The 18,800-nt window shown below is 39.1% G+C and overlaps 1 protein-coding gene across 4 annotated transcripts in view; it reads right to left on the bottom strand.

The window, feature by feature from the left end:
* LOC122813971 overlaps positions 1–18,800 on the bottom strand; it is a 1,592,156-nt gene that overhangs the window by 816,045 nt on the left and 757,311 nt on the right. The window lies entirely within an intron of this gene.

Raw genomic sequence — 18,800 nt, 5'->3', positions numbered from 1 at the left:
GAGGATCACAAGGTCCTCAAACATACAGTGGAAACTTCCAGTAACATAACTTCATGATTAGTAAGTACAGTCAGACAAATTTAATGTACATTCATTTACCTGAGCTTCAGGTAAAGCTTCTGGGTAATCCATTGTTTTCCTTTCCTATTTTTTTCTTCTGTTAGGATTACCTTGCCCATTATCTGAACGTAAATGTTTATATCACTATTAATATCATTTTAGTACAATTTCAGCTTAGATCATTGTAATCATAATTATTCACATTGATATCTGTTTACAATCCTGTTTGATGGTCTAACTTCTTCGTCAGCTGAATCAAGCAATTCCATCAAGTGTAGCAACGCATTTCCCACATTATTAACAGTCATATCAGAAGGCATATTTTTATTACTACTTACATTTGTATTACATGGCATACCCTTATTCTGCACATTCCCCATATTATTAATATTTTCTTCTCAAAGTCAATTTTCCCATAAGACGTATTTATGCATCTTCCTTTCCTCTGTTATTAGCAACATTCTCTTTTATTCTTCCATCTTGCTGCTGATTATCAGGAAATCCTATTGCCCCTTTCTCGTTTGTTATATCTACCAATTCCTCCAGTTCCACAACTTAGCCTGATAATGGTTGGTGCTGATGAAGAGATCAGAGCATCCCAACTCCTCATCATGCTGCTTGCTGAAAAGATTATTTTGTCTGTTTTTATCCAATATACCCCCCTTCCCCCATGTTTCCCTTGGTATGACTGAGAGATTATCTCCTCTGTGGGCCACATCTTCTCACAGGGAATGTCTCCACATGATGAATGCACCTATCTCTCACTGCTATCTCACAGGGAATGCCCCCCACCCCATGATGAACACACCTATCTCTCCCTGCTTCTCAGACACACGAACAGCTAATTGAACCTGGGCTGAAGTTAGGGCTTTATCCATTTATGTCACAGCACTGGCTCTGTTCACAACATTCTTTTCCTTTAGATTTGTGATGGTACAGTTATTTTCCCTGTTACATCTGTAGCTACAAATTAAGCAGGCTTCAACTCTATTGGTTGCTTATCATTTAGGTTTGTAGCACTATACTGGTACTTTCACCACATTGTCATTGACAGTTATCAGCTAGTCTAACTAAAAATTAAATCCTTTTTAACTAGGATGGATAATGAGATGAATCTGAATTTCATTACAGATCTCCTCATCACTTATACTTAGCTATATGAGTACGTATGTCGTTGTGATTATGTTGTATGCTGTTTGGTATGACTGATTAAAATCTGATTTTTCAGCCTTTATATTTTCAGGGGATACATGCAGATGTGCCATCCCCTATTCAGCTATGCTGTAAAAGAATTAAAAAAAGACACAAAATATTGAAATGCAGAAACCAAAGAAATGAATGAAAATATCAAAAGTAAGACAATTTCACTACAAAGGCAAAGCTTTTATACATTATTTCAACAGGAGAATAAAAGTCTTTCAGTATCCCAAAGCTCCCCACTAATTCTCCACAAATCAATTATTCCATCTCTGAGTATCAACAGATTGTGATAAAACGAAGTAAGTAATTGGTTCTTCTGGAAACTAAGTATATCATTTTACCTAAGGCTGTAGGTTATGTTCATAGGTTAATAGGTTGGTACTAGGCTATTGGCCTTAGGGCCTATGTAAGCCTAACCAAAAAGGTACCTTGCCTTTCACCACCCAAGAAAATAATTTTCCTGTCCCCCTGTCGAGCAGAGCCACAGAAGTGATCCTCGGGGACACTGACCTTGGAATATTTAAGGAGCAGGGCTATGTGGAGTGCAGCAACAAAATACAAGGCTATAAGGAGCTTGCTCCCCCACCAATAAGGCATCCAGCAGTAGCTTTTTAATGGTTCTTCAGATTTAATTTTAGGACAGTTTTGTCTTTTATTCCACGGGTATTCTGCAGTTCTACTGTATAGATGATCATATTTTAACATTCACCCTTTTCAGTCCATATTTGGTTTGTAAACTAAAATAAATCATGTAGGATCAGTGTAGTTCATTTTTGGGTTGTAAACTAAAATAAATCATTTAGGATCAGTGTATTCACTATGGATCTTGAATGTTCTCCTCCCCAGATCTCTTCAATACAGGTCATACTGATATGTCAAAATAGTAGTAGCCTTACTGGCCACTTGTACAACGAAAAGAGAAAGAATACATCTTTGAAGTTGGAACCTCTTGGATCTATCCTATCATTTTAGATGATTTTTGGGGTGAGCAAGTATGATGGAGCATTGTGTTTTGTCCAGTTAAACCTTGAGAACTCCTTGCTATTATAATGCAAACTGGGTGTGTCCTTATAGTTTCTTGCCATCTTTCTATTAACTGCCCCCCTGGTGAATAACTCATCAACATAACATAGAAGCTGGGAGACTGGAACCCATTTGAGGGCATAAAGTATATAACAAATCGAATTACATATGCTGATGTATAATTTTATTTGTATCTGGTACAAATACATGTAGCTTACTTGCTCGGTTATCACGGTTCATACTTTGCAGGATGATTCTCTTTAGTTATTCTTTATGTCATGATGGTTGTAACTGTTACATCTTATAAACGTTATTGCTGCTTGTCATGCTGACTTTTATAGCCATCACTGACTGTGAAAATGCTTTCTGTTTGAGCAAGGCCATTGCGGATGAAGTTCTTTACCCTAACGTGCACCAACCACAGAGATGAGCCCCCCTGCATGGGATGACTTTGCTCCTTGCACACAAAGGCAGGATTCAAATTCCATCTCATACCAGTTCTTTTTATACATAGGTAGATTTCAAAATGCTGACGTTGATGATTGTCGTATGGAGCCAGTCATATTTTTGTGAGGTTTAGTGATGCATATTTTTCTGTTAATTGTTTGCTGTATATGAAAGATATAGTCTTTGAGCTGCTACTGGGCTCTCTTCTTTTCTGTACTGAGTTTTCTGACATGGTAGTAGACTGGGGATTACATATAACTATTAACATTCTAAGCTTCTAAATGAAAACTGTATTGAAAACTAAAGCTGATATTGATAAAGGGGTAATCACAATGGTCAAGGTAAATGTATTTTTGGAAGTATACCTGCCTGGTAGGCAGCTAATGCAGGGACAGCATTTTTTTGACTGAACTTTGCAAACATTCATGTCCATTTATTCAGTGTTATAAAGTAAAGCTTAAAAACCTCAGCTTTGGCCGGCTAAGAACTTGCTGTATTCAACTGGACGTATAAGAGAATTTAAGTACCTTTATCTGCACTTTTTTTTTTCAAATAAATACAGTATTTAAATTGATTTTAACTGTGTTGCAGGAATATAAACTGAACTGGAAGTTAGTCAGTGTTTGCTGAATTTTGTTATTTGCTAGTAATTACAGGTGTGGGGGTAGCCACATTCTTTGATTTCCTGTCCTTGCCTATTTAAGTGGTACAGTGTGAAATATTTTCTGCTTAAAAACCTCAGCTTTGGCCGGCTAAGAACTTACTGTATTCAACTGGACGTATAAGAGAATTTAAGTACCTTTATCTGCACTTTTTTTTCAAAAAATACAGTATTTAAATTGATTTTAACTGTGTTGCAGGAATATTAACTGAACTGGAAGTTAGTCAGTGTTTGCTGAATTTTGTTATTTGCTGGTAATTACAGGTGTGGGGTAGCCACATTCTTTGATTTCCTGTCCTTGCCTATTTAAGTGGTACAGTGTGAAATATTTTCTGCTTAAAACCTCAGCTTTGGCCGGCTAAGAACTTGCTGTATTCAACTGGACGTATAAGAGAATTTAAGTACCTTTATCTGCACTTTTTTTTTTCAAAAATACAGTATTTAAATTGATTTTAACTGTGCTGCAGGAATATTAACTGAACTGGAAGTTAGTCAGTGTTTGCTGAATTTTGTTATTTGCTAGTAATTACAGGTGTGGGGTAGCCACATTCTTTGATTTCCTGTCCTTGCCTATTTAAGTGGTACAGTGTGAAATATTTTCTGCTTAAAAACCTCAGCTTTGGCCAGCTAAGAACTTGCTGTATTCAACTGGACGGGACGTATAAGAGAATTTAAGTACCTTTATCTGCACTTTTTTTTCAAAAAATACAGTATTTAAATTGATTTTAACTGTGTTGCAGGAATATTAACTGAACTGGAAGTTAGTCAGTGTTTGCTGAATTTTGTTATTTGCTAGTAATTACAGGTGTGGGGTAGCCACATTCTTTGATTTCCTGTCCTTGCCTATTTAAGTGGTACAGTGTGAAATATTTTCTGCTTAAAAACCTCAGCTTTGGCCAGCTAAGAACTTGCTGTATTCAACTGGACGTATAAGAGAATTTAAGTACCTTTATTTGCACTTTTTTTTCAAAAATACAGTATTTAAATTGATTTTGACTGTGTTGCAGGAATATTAACTGAACTGGAAGTTTTGACTCTGCTCTTCAATTAGTCCCACCCACCCTCCCTGTTTTTGTTTTGGTGTTAATCTTAGTGGTCTTGAAACTGCCCGCCCCTCTTGTAAATTTGTGTTTGGATACTCCTTCTGGGCCCATCTCATTTGCTCACTCAACTGAGTGCAGTGAGATCATATTCTGATTTCAGGCACTCCTACTGTGTACAAAGAGAGCATCTGGGAAACAGAAAAAAAAATTTAAGCTTGTTTCCTGCCTTTCCTGTTAAGTGGTATAGACTATTTGTTGGCTTCTGAGCCCCCAAGCCCTTCTGTGTTGGAGGGAAGCCTTCTAGCTTAGTTTTTCTTTTCTTATAACTAGCCAGTTTTCTAGTTTCAGCACTCAAATCTGTTTTTTGATCTCAGCACTTGTTCAGAAAAAAAAAGAAAAATTTCATCTGCTTTTACTGTACTTGTGTTTCTACCTACTTTATTTTACTTTTGCATCATCTTAAAAGTACTCAATTGTATTTATTACTGCTTGGTGTAACTCATTCTAAGCCTTTTGGTTTAAACACTTGGGCTTTGGACCAGTTGTTTTGCACTGAGAGGGTTTGTGGTCTGCACTGTAGTGGCAGAACAGGTAGCTTACATCCTTCTAGGTTGGGAACTGCTGATTGAGGGCTCAGTGTCTGTTATTCTAAAAGTGTATTAATTCTGGTTTAAGCACTTGGGCTTTCAGGCCAGTTATTTTACATTAAGAGGGTTCGTGGTCTGCACTCTTGTGGGAGGAGAGGCTGGACTCTGCCCTTCTGAGCTGGGAATTTCTGGTTAAAGGCTTATAGTGCATGCATATCTGAACTGCTTCTTACTGAAGTTGGTGCACCTTGTTTGCTGTGACATAGACTGGATTTGGGCCTGCTGGATCTAGCTTTGTTTGTGTAACTTGAGCACTAATCCAGGCATTCTCTAAAGTATTCAATTGTATTTATTACTGCTTGGTAGTAACTTGATTAAAGTGTAGCTATCATTCTAAGTCTTTTGGATTAAGCACTTTGGCTTCAGGCCAGTTGTTTTACATTAGGAAGGTTTGTAGCATGCACTGTGGTGGCAGGACAGGTAGTTTTCATCCTTCTAAGTTGGGAACTGCTGATTGAGAGCCCAGTGTCTGTTATTCTTAAAGTGTATTAGTTCTGGTTTAAGCACTTGGGCTTCAGGTCCGTTATTTTACATTAAGAAGGTTCGTGGTCTGCACTCTTGTGGGAGAAGAGGCTGGACTCTGCCCTTCTGAGCTGGGAATTTCTGGTTAAAGGTTTATAGTGCCTGAATATTTGAACTGTATCTTACTGAAATTGGTACACCTTGTTTGCTGTAGCATAGACTAGATCCAGGCCTGCTGAATCTAGCTTTGTTTATATGCTTGTTTGTTTGCTTGTTATTTCCTGGAACGCTAATTCCACCTAATACGGCTTCTCAGCTTCTGTGGATCACTAGTGATATCTGCATTGCTTACTGTACTTATTTCCTTGTTTCACTTGAAAGAAAGTTACTGTTTGTCGTTTTGCATTTAAGTTACCTGTAACACATTGCACTTAAGTTACCTGGCACTTGCTCACTAAAGCAATTATATAAGTCAGCACTAAAATTAAAAGCACTACACCCTCACTCCCCACTGGCCCTTGTTTTCAATTATTAAGGAATTCCCAATATTATTCTAGCATGTCCAAAGGTCAGTTGTCAATCTCCTCTCCGGTCCAGCTGGTGAATCTGGGAATCTTGAGGCAATGTTACAACTGCCTCATGTACACAGACAACCCTCTCCTCCTCCCAACAAATTCCAACATGTGAGAGATGCAACCATATAGCCAAACTGGAGGCTAAGCTCTCTCAACTCAGTACTGGCATAACCAGTCAGGAGGAGAAGGAAACCACACTCACTACAATTCCAGTCTCACATAGACCTACCACGACAGCAAACCAAACACATAATCACACAAAAACATACTCGGAGGCTCTAAATAAAGATCTGCCTAAGCAGCAGAGACCTCCAAAGCAGACACCCAAGCAACCGCTACCCCAAAACAAAACACGTGCAACACATATCTCACAAAGCCAGTGTGCCGAACAGTCACAGCCCTTAAGGCTAAACAACACACCTGATACACTTGTAATAGGTGACTCTATCATCAGGCACACTGACGTCCCGCTCACCAGGCTGAACAAGGAGAGGGTCACGGTGAGCAGCCTGTCGGGCGCTAGGATCCGCCACATAACACAAGCACTCAGGTCACTCCAAGGCAAGTACAAATATGACTCAGTCATTGTCCATGCTGGTGTGAATGACCTGAGACGTACCTCCCTGGACTACATGAAAAGAGACATAAAGGAGCTCTCTGAGCATGTAGCCCAGGCGGTATGACCCTGACCTTGAGTAGCATCTTACCCTCACCAAGAATGATGCCACAATATGAAGACAAGATGATCAATTTCAACAATTGGCTTAAGTACTGGTGTCATTCAAAGGGGATCCAATGCCTGTCAGCTTGGGATGATATGCTCGACAAGCCACGATGCTTCGCTAGGGACGGCTTGCACCTGTCACCTCTGGGCTTTTGGATATTGGCAAAGGCTCTTGCTACCCCCATAGTGCCTTTTTTAGGCAAGGATCAAAAGACAAACCCACCTCCATAGGTATCACAAGGGATAAGAAACTAAGAGTAATGCTACTCAACGCCAGAAGTCTAAACCTCAAGATGCACGCACTCGAAACTCTCCTTAGCATGGAGAACATCGATATCTGTGCAGTAACAGAAACCTGGTTCAGGGCTCCCGAGAGCAGCCCAGCACTACCAGGTTATACCTCATACCATGCTTTTTTAGGCAAGGATCAAAAGACAAACCCACCTCCATAGGTATCACAAGGGATAAGAAACTAAGAGTAATGCTACTCAATGCCAGAAGTCTAAACCTCAAGATGCACGCACTCGAAACTCTCCTTAGCATGGAGAACATCGATATCTGTGCAGTAACAGAAACCTGGTTCAGGGCTCCCGAGCACTACCAGGTTATACCTCATACCATGCTTTTCGGCCCCAAAACTTGGACCGAACCACAAAAGGAGGGGGAGTATCGATATTCTTCAAAGATACCCACACCTCCAGGTTGGTGGCAAAGCACGAAGCATCAGAGACTATCCATGTGCAACTAACAGTGGGTAAAACTGCCTTCCAGTTTATAGCCTGCTACAGATCACCCTCCCAAGCCCAGGAACCCCACTCGGCCTTCCTGAGAACACTGGAAAATATGAAGGTCTCTCCAAACACCATTATATTGGGCGGCTTCAACTACCCAAACATAGACTGGGAGCATTACTCTAGCTCCAACACCCTAGCCCAAAGGTTCTTAGAATTTATAAACTCAAATGCTATGGAACAACTTGTTACCACTCCCACAAGAGGGGAAAACCTGATCATCACCAACATGGGGACTCTATGCTCCAGACCAGAAGTGTATCCCTCACTGGTAAGATCAGACCATAAACTAATCTCACTGGATATTCACATCCCGACCCCACCCCCTGCCCAGAAAACCACAGTGAAAAACTTCTCTAAAACAAATTTCACACTCCTCAAAACCGAGGTGGAATCCTTCAAAGCCCCCGGGCCTGTGGAAAATACGGCCCAGACTGCAGAATCCTTTATAAACGCATTCTATGAACACCTTCAGGAATGCATGGATCATGCAATCCCAAATAAAACCAAGACCCAATCCTCCAAAGGCAGACGTCCTGTCTGGTGGTCCCCAGCCATAAACAAACTATACAATAGGAGGAGGAAGCTACTAAATGATAGAGCAAAATCCCAAAAAGGGAAGGCATCACTGATCAGTATTAGCAAAAAACTACGGGCACTCATAAAATTGTCTAAGGCCAGCTTCGAGAGAAAAATTGCACAGGACACTAAGGATAATCACAAGGCTTTCTTTAGTTATGTTAGGAACCTGGGTGGTAATTCCCAGATATGCTCAGAATTAGTCCAAAATGACAAAAAATACACTGAACCCACAGACATTGCCAACATCCTGGCTGACAGGTTCAGTGCAAACTCCGCCCCCTCCCCACCAAAAGGGCAAATATCTATCCCAGCAGAGTGCTGCCCCCCTGACATCTCAGATGCTCAGGTAAGAGCCGCCCTCTCCAAAGCAAAAAACACAAGCATCAATGGGACCAGACGGTGTCCCGGGCTGCGTCCTACATGAAACTCCAAGAAGAGCTAAACCCAAGCATAAAACTACTGTTCAGTCTCAGCCTTACTACAGGATATGTGCCCAAAGAGTGGCGTACAGCAACAGTGATCCCTCTCCATAAAGGTGGTGCCTCAACGGATCCTGGAAACTATCGCCCCATAAGCCTGACTAGCTTGGTCTGCAAAGCTATGGAAAGGGTCATCATGGACCTCATAAATAAAGATACTGAGGACCTACAGACACTGGATCCTACCCAGTTCGGCTTTGTTAAGGGCAGATCCTGCCTCTTAAACCTGGTTGATTTCTTTGAAACAGTCACCAAGGTGATTGACGAGGGGAAGGTGGTCCACACAGCCTACCTGGACCTCGCAAAAGCCTTCGATACAATACCCCACTCGGGCATTATAGATAAGCTCACCAGCTTAAATATAAACCCCTATGTCACTAGATGGATTGCAAACTGGCTCAAGGACAGAACCCACATGGTTAGAATTGCTGGAGCCATGTCAGACTCCAAACCAGTTACAAGTGGTGTCCCACAAGGCTCAGTCTTGGGACCTCTCTTGTTCGGTATATATTTCTCGGAGGTACAGGCCAACACGGAAGGACTGTGGCTGACCAGGTTCGCAGATGACTGCAAACTGGGTGCCATAATTGACTCTCCAGCCGACACAAGCATCCTCCAAAAGGGCCTCATAGAAACAGACAACTGGTGCCAGAGCCATGGCCTCAAGCTAAATGCCAAAAAGTGTATAGTCATCCCCTTTGGCAAAAACAAAGTGCCCACAAATTACCACATAGATGGTAATCCATTAAGTACAGAAGAAGTAATTAGGGACCTGGGGACCCAAGTTGATAGCAATCTCATTTGACAACCACGTGGCCTAAGTGATTAGAAAAACATTTTATATAGCCCACCTAATCATGAAGGGATTCACATCTAGATCAGGGGAGGTCATCGTGCCTCTTTACTCATCCCTCATCAGGCCCATAATTGAGTACAATGCCCCTTTTGGGATGTACCTTACCAGACACCTGCAGCAACTGGAAAGACCCCAAAAGTACCGCACCAAAAGGATCAAAGGACTCAAACAGATGCCATATGCTGCCCGGTTAAAGAAACTCCAGCTCTACTCAGTGGCACACCGCCTGTTCAGAGGCGATCTGTGCCTGATGTATAAAGCCATGTCCAACCCGGAATTAATGGACATGCTGCACCTCAGAAAATACAAATCCGATCGAGCTACGTGCTCGAGAGACTTGAACCTCAGCACTGAAATAAATAGGACATGCTGGAGGGACAGATTCATAACCCAGAGGCTCCCTTCACTCTGGAATAAAATCCCAGTCCAGGTTAGGCAGAGTCCCTCATTGACTCTCTTCAAGAGGAATCTTGATGAGTGGATGGGAGATCGTAGGTTTACCCCGGGTATCACTTCTGTGTCACTGTTAGACAGAGGCACAGTATACTAACCTCAAAAAGGGCATAGCAAAATAAATTTAAAATGGGTGGCGAAAGCCAAACACATTCTGGCTAGGCTTATAAATGCCCTAGGACAGATAGCCTAGTATGAACCTATGAACCTATGAACCTATAAAATTAACCACAGTAGTTGCTCAGTTTTAAGAGTGATCTCAGAAGTCAGTCAGCTTGCCAGGGATATAAAAACAACCTTTTTGAATAATGCATCACTTCCTTGGAGCTGTTCGCCTTCTTCAGGAGATGAGAGACATACTTTTTACCTCCTGGGGGGGGGGGGGGTGGAAAATTTAACTGTTTACATCTTCAAGATTATGGGAAATGGAACTGCTTATCTTCTTCAGGAGTGGAGAAACAAAGCTGTTGATAGAAAAAAAGTAAATGCTCACAGCCAGAACTGGCCTTAGCAACTATATGGCTTGGATTATTATGGTGGGGCCAGTTAGTTGATACCCCCCCCCCTCAAGTGCCACCCTATCCTTACTTCCATGTTAGTTTCCCAAATTTAAGACTCTTTCATATTGGGTATCAGGAATATGTGCTATTGCTGCATATTTAAACTAAAGCAAAATGTTTCTTTATTTACTTAGATTTTGTCATAAGGCATGTTAAAACAGAAATAAACCATTGGACTCCTGCATTTCCCCTATATCCAACATCTACTGTAGTTTCTCACTCAGGGTCTGCTTAACTCACTCAGGCACACTATAAGTGGTCTGTTTATTTGGCCACCAAGGCTCTGTGTCTGTACAGTTCTTCACACAGGTGGATGCCTCCTGGCTTACCAGTAAACATGTTCCCAAACTCCTGTAGTATTGCCTGGATCTCATGAACCTGGCTGGGAGATAGCTGCACACTAAACCCTTGTTCCCCCATGACTTCCTTTTTCTTTTTGTCACTTCCATTACTCTCTTACATCCTATGCCCAACAATAGCACATACTGTAAATATGTTGTTCTCTGTAACTTTTCTCCATGGAAACATCATATTAAATGATAATATGACATTGCACAGCTACTCTTTTTACTGATTTTGCTAATTAAATTATTTTATCTGTTTACTCATGACTGTGGTTGTTTATGCTGCATATTATCCTAACTTATATTTCTCCGCATGCATGCTCTTACATTATGACTGTTGAATTAATATTGATTAAAGTTTGTTTCTTTGGCTGTATTTCCACTATGCTGTAGCTGAAAATACTGTAAGTGGATAAGTGCTCTATCTTGCTTAACATTTTTTTTAAAACAATAAAGAACTCACCTTTGTAAGGTAATTACTCTCTACATTCAATTATCTTTCGTAAATGCTGCAGACAGCAATAAGCAGAACATGCTACAAAGAAGCAGACACACTTGGATCATGAAACCTGGTAAAGTCTTGTGACTCACTAAACTCCCCGGCCCTTACCTTCCATGTACTTGGATGCCCGAAGTAGTGGACAAATGAGGTGGTGGGGCTACACTTAATGATTATGGGAAGACTGGCTGGCCAAAAAAGAGCTCAAGAAATTTCTAACCTACATTATACATTCTTATCTTTTATTGCCTCTTTCTATCTTCATGAGTTCAAAGTCATCTACTGTACTTGCTCTGAATGGTTGGAGTTCCTTACCTACTTAATTTTCGTACAGTCTTACAGTCAGTATTGTTTCTATAAAACCACGTAAAATTGTTGAGCTTCCTCAGAATGCTTAGCAATAACAATAATAATAGTAATAATCTCATGTCTCTGTTTAAAATGGCATTGTTCACACCAGAGCCGGATCATAGTCAAATGGGGCCCTAAGCAGGATAATGGACCAGGCCCCTCAGCCATGCCAGTATCCCATTACTTGTCTCTCTCCCCACTCAGTTACCATTAACACTGTTCAAAACTGTCAGCGCGCACACTATTTTCTTCTTTACTTTTGAAATGATTACAGAGATGTGAATTTAATTTAAAAATTTTTAATGTATTTATCCTTTGTTGACCAAGTTAGTCCCATTAGGCGAATAGCCTGTCTTCAGGGGAGAGCCAAGGTGGTATTTATACTACTGGGGAAAATTTGGCCAAGTCATTGGGAAACTTGCCCTACTTTTTGGAGCTGCTACATATCACTGGGGGGCTCCCACAGCAACAAGGAAGAGGCCTTATGGGAGCAGCAGCATGGAGGGGGAGAGAAAAGCTGTGGAGTGTTTGGAGGAGGGAGGAAAATGTCTTCAGTGTGGAGTTTCAGAAAGTAAACAAAGATTCCTGTGTGGTGGATGTTACATATGAGCAGCATTTAGTTGCGTCAGTGGAGAAGGAAGTAAATGCGTCTGTTAAAGTAAGAGAACTGGAATTAGGAGGTCTTACAGGTGGTGCTTTGTTGAAAATATTTGAACAGCATGGTCCAGGTGACAGTTATGCTGTTTCATGGGGTGAGATGGCAGATAATTTTTTTCAGAAGTGCTGAGGATGGTAATGTGGAAAAGGAACCAGGTGATGTGGCAGCAGAGAATGAAGCAGTAAAAGTGTATGCAACAGTGACAGGAAGTAAAAGGAAAACAGCAACAAACTGAGACGATGTCTGGTTTTGTAACAGCAGAAAATGCAGTTACTAAAACATATGCAGCAGTGACAGCAGGCAAACTTAACATTTGAAACTGAGGGACTGTTCATGAAATTTCTGCAGTTGTGTAACAAAAAGAACACATTTATCCATGGAACAATTATTTGTTTTCTGGTAGCAACTTATTTATTTTGAAATGTCACTTTGCAGTTTAGAACTGATTAAATGGAAGATGAAGATGTTAAAAAAAATGAATGCAGGGTTTGTATAAAATTGTTGATAATATTGTGAAAGTTAGAGATGAGAGAAACTTATGGAAAGGAGGATGGAAGTTGGAAGCTGTTATGAAATGTGAAAAAAAAAACATGGCGATAACATTTCCAAATGTTATTTTTTGTCTGTCATAGAGGGACATTAAGATATGCTGGCCAGTCTAAATCATGTTTCTTTTGTGAGGACTTTTCTCACTTAATTAATGATCGGGACAAGGTACAATATAACTAGTGTAGGGAAAAAGAACATACAGCAAGAAGGTGCGTGCCTGAATGCAGGTTGTGTAATAAAAGTGATACTTCTAGATGGATTTTTAAGAGCAAATAGTAAATAATGAAAAAAGGGGAAAGGGAAGAAAACATACACAAAACACAACAAGAGGTTGGGGGAGACAGTGAACAAGGGAAAGAAGAAATTGCAGAATTGCAGAAAAATATGGAAGGGAAGAATAAGGAGAGAGAGAGCACGCAGGAAGAGAGGTCAAGAGAAGGGATTGATACTAATACTTTTTTTTAATTTATAGTCAGTGAGAAATCTGATTCTGAGGATCATTTTTTTTTTTGTACATAAACACAGGAACTATATTCAATGGGGTAAAGAACAAAAATAAGAACATGAAAATTTAAAAATATTTCCCCTAAACTTAAAAAGAAGGAAAAGCAATACTTTGAGAGATTTCAGTAAATGTAAACAGTATTATTAACACTTCAAGAAAGATATGGTTGATGGAATGGTGTACTGATTGTGATGTGGATTTTTTTTCTGTTAGAGGATGTAAGATTACTGACAAATGAAGAAGGACTGCAAACAGAAAACTTGTGAGGTGGAAATGTGGAGTGTAGGAAGTGAACGTTGTTGTGGAGTGGCTACGATGTGTAAAAAACTAAAGTAAAACTACTAGATGTAATGTTGGTAAGGATGGGAAGGTTAACTGTTGCAGATGTGAGGTAAAGAGAACATGTTTGTAGAATTATAGCATTATATGCATAGAACTATTAAGGAATGAGAGAATCTCTTTCATTAAATATTAGGCTATGAGTTAGTTAACATGAAAATTCTAACTGCAGGCAACTTTAATTGTGATTTATGTGGGAAATGTAAAAAGAAAGGTAAAGGTGAAAAATGCAAGAAGTGATAAAATGTGGTAAATTAGCTATGTGGAAAAAAAATCAATGGACTTAAAGAAGGGGGACTTGAATCTGAAGTTGATTATTTTGTATTATTGGAAGGCTTGGGGTAGCAGATGGTCATACAGTTGTGAAGGGTTTTTCAGACTATTTAGCAATACGGATAGAGTTAATTGAAGAAAGGAAGTATGTTAAAATAGAAAGGGAATAAAAAGAATAAATGAGAATTTATGTGATGAAACTGGAGAGTGGGAATCATTGCATTTATGGAAGGATCATATACTCATGAAGGACTTCTATAAGACTGGTTTGAATGTGGATTGAATTTAAAAAGAAGTATAATATGTTTTTTCAATGGTAGGATGATGTAAGAAATGAAGAGTAAATGAAGTTTGGGAAAATGTTTAGAAATGTATTAGATAATTTAGAGAATAATACAAGAGAGTATTATGATATGGAAAATAAATAAATAAAAGCAATCAAGTAACAACAAGGCACTGCTTTCTAGGCAGAGATAATATTTACAAGGGAGAAGGGAGGAGTTATCTGCATATCTGGGTAAAACTGTAAAAGAGGTTATTAGTATAATGAGGAAAATTACAAATGTAAAAGGAGAGGTAAAAAGAACGTAAGTGAAAATTATGAGTATTGTAGTGCAATATGTGGAATTATGTATAAGAGTGAAAAGAAGGAAAACAAGTGAGAATGGGAAGTAAAAAATTCCCACATCAAGATAAGGAAAAATTTGTAAAATAAATTATTATTAGTGAATTGGATGAAGTAATTAGGAAAGTAATGTTGATTCAATATCAGTCCAGATGATATAGGACATGGAATATAGAATTTATAATAAATTAATGGATTGGCAAGGATGGTATTTTGAAAATGCTCTGAATGAATGGTTGACGGAAGAGTTTATTTATGAAGCGTTATGTTGTGGGCTATTAACATTTATATTGAAGAGAGATGAGAATGAAATAATGGTGATCCATTACACTAAATAACACAGATTATAAAATGTTATGAGAATAATATAGAGATGAATGGAAGGAAGGATGAGGGATAGTATGGAATATATATATATATATATATATATATATATATATATATATATATATATATATATATATATATATAGTGTAAAAGGGAAGGGATGTCAAAAATTGTTATTGGTTGTGAGAGAAATTGTGGATGATCTAAGTAAAAGGGAGGATGTGAAACTTATGGTAGGTGATCTTAGCAAGGCATTTAATACAGTAGGATGTGATGCTTTGTGGTATGTTATTGAGAAGTCTTGAATAGGTAATATAATTAGGAGAATGTACATGTCAGCATATCAAAATAATAGAGAGAGAGGTAGTGTGTTAGTGAATTGGTGGCTGAGTAAAGAAATATGCATGAAATGTGGTATATGACAGGGATGTTCCATGAGTGGAATATTGTTTTCATTTTTAATGAATGTGGTAGTGAGTGAAATAGTTTATAAAATGAAAGATGCTAGCCATGTGATGCAAAAAGAGGTAGCAATTCCAGTAGTTTGACATGCGCAGACAATATAGTTGGAGTTACTAAGAAAAAATACAGATGAGGGAAGTGCTGGTTTGTCTGAATGAATGTTTAAAGTAAATGCGAATGACCCTGTCTGAATAAAGATAAAAGTAAGTATTTGGGTGATGTGGTAAAAATTGGGGGGGTGTATTTTTCAATGAATAAAGTGCCTTTGCTAAGAATAAAATTTGAGAAAAATTATGTAGTTATGACCCAATGGCAAAAGAAATGAAAGAAATATGTCTTCTGTGTGTAAGGACATATAGATTGGCATTCAGGAAAAAAAAGTTTATCTGGTGAATTTGGTATTATTGAGAAAAATAGAATATGTGTCAAATGTTTATATTATCCTAGACAAATTTGAAAAGAAGTTGTGCAATTGGTATTTTCTTTCATACAGGGTTCAAGACCCAGTGAAAAGAGGTGTGTTTTATATGAGTGAAGATGAAGGGGATTGTGGTTACTAAATCCAGTTGTTTATTTGGCTTTATTAAACTTGTATGGAGTATTAAAGTGGGTAAAAGAAGTGAATGAGAATTTAATAACAAGAATGTTTAAAAGTGCAGAAAAGTCTGGAAGATGAGAATATGAAAAAGAAAAAAAAGACTATGTAAATGCTGAAATTTAAAATTATCATGAAAAATATTTACATGAACAATAAAAATTGATGATATACAGAAAGATAGAAGAATGCGGTATTATAATGTGATGAAACAATTTTGCTGTGTAAATTCATGAGAAAATTTACCAGAATAAGTGATTAAAGCCAATAAAGTAGGAAAAACAAGGAGAAAATCATGGTCATCTGCCTGTCTGGTGCCAGGATTTGCTAAATCATGCATGCACTCAGGTCTCTCAGCAACAAGTACCGTTATGAGTCTGTCATAGTTCATGTTGGTGTGAATGACCTGATATGTATCTCACAACAAAAAATGACTGGGATATATGGTCCACCCAAAATATCATAAATAATCCAGCACAGTCCAATGTAGGGCAGGACCAAATCAGACCAGGATTGTGCTTTAGTCCTGTCCCAACCTGTATTGTGCTTTGTTCCTACCCTACCTTGATATGTATCTCACTGGACTATAGGAAGAGAGGCATGGTTGAGCTCTCTGAGTATGCGTCCCAGGCAGGTATGGACTAGCCTTGGTTACTTGCATGATATGGTTTTCCTAGCCATTTGAACTCCACATCAAAACTGGTTTTAGGTCTAAAAAATGAGAGCAGGATTTATAAGTTGCTTTCTGTGTGGCAGCCTATAGAATGCAATAGGTAAAGTTTACAGCTCTGGAGAGAAATGTCCCAGTTCAAAGCTGCATGGCTACAATAATGTGTGCAGTTTCAGTCCAGCAAAAAAAAAAAAAATCAGGTGCGAATGAGGCTAGAAAATTAACTAATTAATTAAGCAAAAACACAGGAATTCTATACAAAATTTTGGCTTGTCAACTTTGTAGACTTTTTGTTTTTCATTATTACGCTGCGGTAGCATTGTCGCCTCACAGTAAGGCGTCCTGTTCGATTCTCAGCTAGAGCGTCTTCTGTGTGGAGACATGCGTGAATGGGCGCACCTTCGTTGAAGGTTGTGCGTCAGGGCCGGCAACTCGGCATGTAAAAATCTACTGCCAATCATTAGCGGACCGGAGTTCCGCTGTGGCGACCCCTAACCGGGAAAAAGCCGAAAGACACAACAACACATCATAAGAATACTATACAAAATTTTGAGATGGCAACTTTTGTGGACTTTTTGTTTTTCAGTATTACAAAGCATGCAGACACATACATGCATGCATATGAATGCGCACATATACAGATACACACACACACACACACACACACACACACACACACACACACACACACACACACACACACACACACACACACACACACACACACACACACACACTTCTTCTAACCTGTCCATCCATGTTTTCTTGTTATTTTCCATAAGAACAGAAAGTCTGTAAAAAAATCCTTAGCTCCTCCCGATGTGTGTGCATTGGATGCTACTAAGGATGCACTCTGAATGTGTCCTTAAAGCAGAAATGTATCTCAAATACAAATGCATTCTTAAAGAGGAAGTGTCAATTTTGTGGCAGCCCCCCCAGCCTTCCCAAAGGCCAGTAGGCCCTAGGTAACTGTCTAGGTCACCTAGTTCTGGATCCACTTCTGGGTGCTGTGGGATCTTTGACTCCCGGTTCAACTACCACCAGTTCAGGTAGATCTGGGCTTGGTTTAACATCTCATGGGAAAGATGACACACTCAGGTGCACAGCACCCCTCTTAACTGCACTGCAGTGTCAGCAATCCATCTACTTGTTGTGGGAGTAGAGCCAACAGCCTTCTGCACCAAAGGTGAGTGTGCTAACTGCTGAGCTACTAGCACTGCTTTTAAATTGTATAGCACAAACAGTGATAGCTGTTTGCTAAACAAAACAGCGGCACATTGAAAACAAGCTTAGCATCAGCAACAGTAAACTTCTCTTCTCCTGAAACTCAACATTCTTTGAAAATGCATTTAAACTCACATTCATTCTTTGAAAATGCATTTAAACTCACATTCATGAAAAATACACCTAGCCAGTAGCAAATTAAGTGCACCTTGGTTTCTGGGTTATTTTCAAGGCATGAGCCCCCCATACATTTTAGGGCCATGCATAAGTGCATGTGTTCTTTGATTCACCTTCCTGGTTGTTTTAAATTTCTTTCTTTTTTAATGCAACAACATTTGTGAGAGTGCATTTTGAATGTGTAGTTTTGAACATTTTTCCATTAAGCAATGAAATAAAATGTACGAACCAATAATAAAAGTGCCCATTTCAGAATATTTCAACTAACTCTAACTAACATGGACTGACTATAATCCTCAGCGATCTACCAAAGGGTTTAGCAGTTGGTGTAGAGGATTAAGGCTGTTGTCTTGTGTAGCCATAATACAAAGTTTGAGCAAGAGAAGACACTTAATTAACCAAAATGCTCTTTCTAACTGGGGCACTCACATCAAAGGAAAATCAGTGCATTCCCGTTCCATTCAGCTAGCTTCATCCATAATGCTAATGTGAAACCAAGTCTCATGCTTACATATGCTGCCTTTCATTGGATGGATTCAAGCAATAAGACACAGACACAACACTGAGAGTAGGAAAACCTTTTTTTAATTCTTAAAGGAGTAGGCAACAGTTAAAATTGTTATTCTTTTTTAAAATTAA

The sequence above is a fragment of the Protopterus annectens genome, chromosome 10.part0 (assembly GCF_019279795.1).
Source record: "Protopterus annectens isolate FY-2018-M chromosome 10.part0, PAN1.0, whole genome shotgun sequence".
Classification (NCBI taxonomy): Eukaryota; Metazoa; Chordata; order Ceratodontiformes; family Protopteridae; genus Protopterus; species Protopterus annectens.
The sequence above is the reverse complement of the archived record's forward strand: the minus strand, read 5'-3'. Positions and strand labels throughout refer to the sequence as shown.